Below are 3,418 nucleotides of genomic sequence, written 5' to 3'. Positions count from 1 at the left end.
TATTTTATCATAGTTGAGAACGTAGTCTCTCCATGGGAATTCTTCACAGTTAATTTGTTGCATTCTCATGAGTGTTTCTCTTTTTGATCGTTGATTGACTATGGGCCACAGAGTGTTTAAAAAGTCATAAAAGCCTTTGAATATAGTATGCATATTTACAGATCAGAGCTGGTAAAGACTATAGCATGCAATGTTATATTGTTTAAATCATCTTGGGATGTAATCAAGAGAGAGGCAATTGCCTCCTTGAAAGAAGCATTAGGCAATCTTTGAAGATTTGGGCAGACAATGAGTTACTATAGCAACAGAGGGCTAGCCCCATGCAGCATCCTGTCCTCTATCCTTGTTATTGGGTCCTAGTTAAGCAGTGGTTCTGGTACGATCTCTACATCCCTATTTCTTAATTTCCCCCTCACCCCCACCTGCCACCACCAGCACCATACTCACCAGGCAGGATCTAAGACTGGTTTTGTCAAGTCTGATGTCACATTAGAATGGCAGGTCAGAGGATGCCCACTGATCTGCTGGTTTCATGGAGAGGGCTGTTAGGAAGGGCTGGTATCACATCATCAGACCCCAACAGGAAGTATGAATTGAATTGAAAATGTAGTCTATTTGGTATGGGTTCATTCTAACAGAAATTAAAGGGAAGTGTGCAACACCTTTAACTCTGTAGCTTTCATAATTTCTAGTGAATTATTAGGAAAGAATAATTAAGTGGTTTAAGAAATACATTGTTGCCCTGACTGGTTTGGCTCAGTGGATAGAGCGTTTGGCCTGCGGACTCAAGGGTCCCAGGTTCGGTTCCAGTCAAGGGCATGTACCTTGGTTGCGGGCGCATCCCCAGTGGGGGGCGTGCAGGGGGCGGGTGGTCGATGTTTCTCTCTCATTGATGTTTCTAGATCTCTGTCCCTCTCCCGTCCTCTCTGTAAAAAATCAATAAAATATATTAAAAAAAAGAAATACATTGTTCTGTGTGTGTGTGTATATGTCATATATGATTATAGGTATGCATAAGTAGGTCTATGCATACATGCATATATACTTTATATGTTTGTATATGTGTGTCTTCAAATAGGTAACAGCTATAATAATTAGAAAATCAAGGAGATTATATATTGTCTTATATATTTATATGCCAATTGGAAGAAGATATTCTTCCTAAAATGTTAAGACATCTGTTAGGTATTTTTATTGGCATATTTGTTTGTTTTTTGTTGTTGTTTTGTTTCTGATGAAATATTTTATTCCAAAAATTTAGAACATAATCTCATTTGCTGGTATATGTGTGGTCGCTGTATGCCTTCTGGTTTTTATGGAAAGTCAGCTTGTTTGAGATTATATGCTTAAACTTTTTAGCTAGATATACAAAGAGAACACTGTGTACTGCTATAAAGGCATTTATTTTCCTACTCTTACAATAAGACTGCTTTTAGATCTCATGATTCTGACTCAGAGTGGCATTTGGTGTTATACAACTTTATTCTTCATGAGGTGGGCCAGAATTATTTTATTTATCTATTTTTAAAGACCGATCTGTGAATTGTCTTCTCGCCTGCCCCACTCCTACAAGCTGGAGTATTTACATGCCTTTGCCATTTATGAAAATCCTTTCATCTTTTCTACCTCTCCTAGTTTCCATATTTGGCTACCCTATTAGACTGTGAACTCTCTACAGCTATATATTTTAGTCTCTCTCTCTCCTCTCAAATTCCTACAGTTCACTAAGCTTTAGCACAGTGACTGGGTCAGTGTTAGCATTAGAAAAATATCTACTAAGTGAAGGAATACTGTGTTAAATGCTCATTGCCAATTGAACTGTCCTTAATAAAGGCTTTTTGAACTGTATTGCTTTTTATTAACCATTTTGCTTCCATTTCTGACTATCTTCCAGCTTGGTTTTGTAATTTGAATGAACATTTAATTTTTTATAGAATATAAGGTTTCATGTACTAACCTGCCTTAGTCCATGAGTTCCCAATGGACCAAAGTGGACATGCTGTGTATGCCATGTCAAAGCTGTCATGTTCATATTTAGAGTGGTATCAGTAGATGCTAATTGTATGCATGTTGGTGGTCCCTCTGCCACTTCATCCAATTCTTTTTCCATAGTTTCTCTTTGACCACGTAATTTTGGTGCTCTAAAGTCTTTAAATGTTTTCGTGCTGCCTGCTAAGTAATGTCAGAGACCAATATCTTCCCTTTCTTTTTCAACTGCTCTGCTTCAATGAAAGGTTATGTGGCTGAATCCAGTTATTGTACACACAGTCCAGATTTCTTTCTTTCCCTTCTGTCTCTCTTACAATTGCCAATGTATCACTTAGAAATAGGTTAAGTTTCTGCAAAAGGGGCCTCTGGACCCAAGTGCCTGAGTTAAGACAGAATTTCATTTGCCAACCATATCACCATCAGGAAGTGAGCTGTCCAGGCTTGGACTTCCAGGGTTATTCTCTCAGGGTTCTCCATAAGTTGACATTTCCTATCCAGTAGGAAAGATTTAAGAGAAAGTCTAGGACAGTGATGGCGAACCTTTTGAGCTCGGCGTGTCAGCATTTTGAAAACCCTAACTTAACTCTGGTGCCGTGTCACATATAGGAATTTTTTGATATTTGCAACCATAGTAAAACAAAGATTTATATTTTTGATATTTATTTTATATATTTAAATGCCATTTAACAAAGAAAAATCAACCAAAAAAATGAGTTCGCGTGTCACCTCTGACACGCGTGTCATAGGTTCGCCATCACTGGTCTAGGACATGCAGCTTGTCCTAGAGTTGACTTGAACGTTGTCACCCATTACCTTCTGTGTGTATTCCAAAGGCCTGAACTTAGTGATGTGGCTATAGCTGGCTATAAGAGAGATGAGCCAATGTCATCTCTAATGGGAAAGGATTAATACGGAAAGAAAGAAGGTGAATCAGGTTCTGGGAGGAAAATATTAGTAGCTACTGTAACTGTTTCAACATCAGAATATCTCTTGAGAATAGTCTCTGTGCCCACTGATAGACTTTTTTTTTTTATCATTTCCTGTTGTTTGCTTTGTCCTCAATCTCTTTCTCCCTACTTTCATAACATTCCTCTGTTCTGTATTCAGGGTAGAACTGGAGTGCCTGGTACCTAAGGTTGTGGGTGTAGGAGCTTAAGAACCATTAGTAGTGTGCTCCTGTCTAAGAGGATATGTTACAGGTCAGAAACAAAGAAAACTATCCACATAAGGTGTTAAGGCCAGCCTGCATCTGCTGATGAGTCCTGTCTTCTAGTGAAATCCTTTAGCATTACCTTTTTAGTCATCTTTGGTCATAGGTCCAGAATGTTCTGGTGCAAGGTAGATAATGGTGATCAGTGGGAAGGAATTAAAATGTAGCTACCATTCCCTTAGGAGGAGGACAGAATGCTCACTAGAGCCAATGTTGTAA

The sequence above is a fragment of the Myotis brandtii genome, unplaced genomic scaffold (assembly GCF_000412655.1).
Source record: "Myotis brandtii unplaced genomic scaffold, ASM41265v1 scaffold14, whole genome shotgun sequence".
Lineage (NCBI taxonomy): Eukaryota > Metazoa > Chordata > Mammalia > Chiroptera > Vespertilionidae > Myotis > Myotis brandtii.
This window is presented reverse-complemented; position numbering follows the sequence as displayed.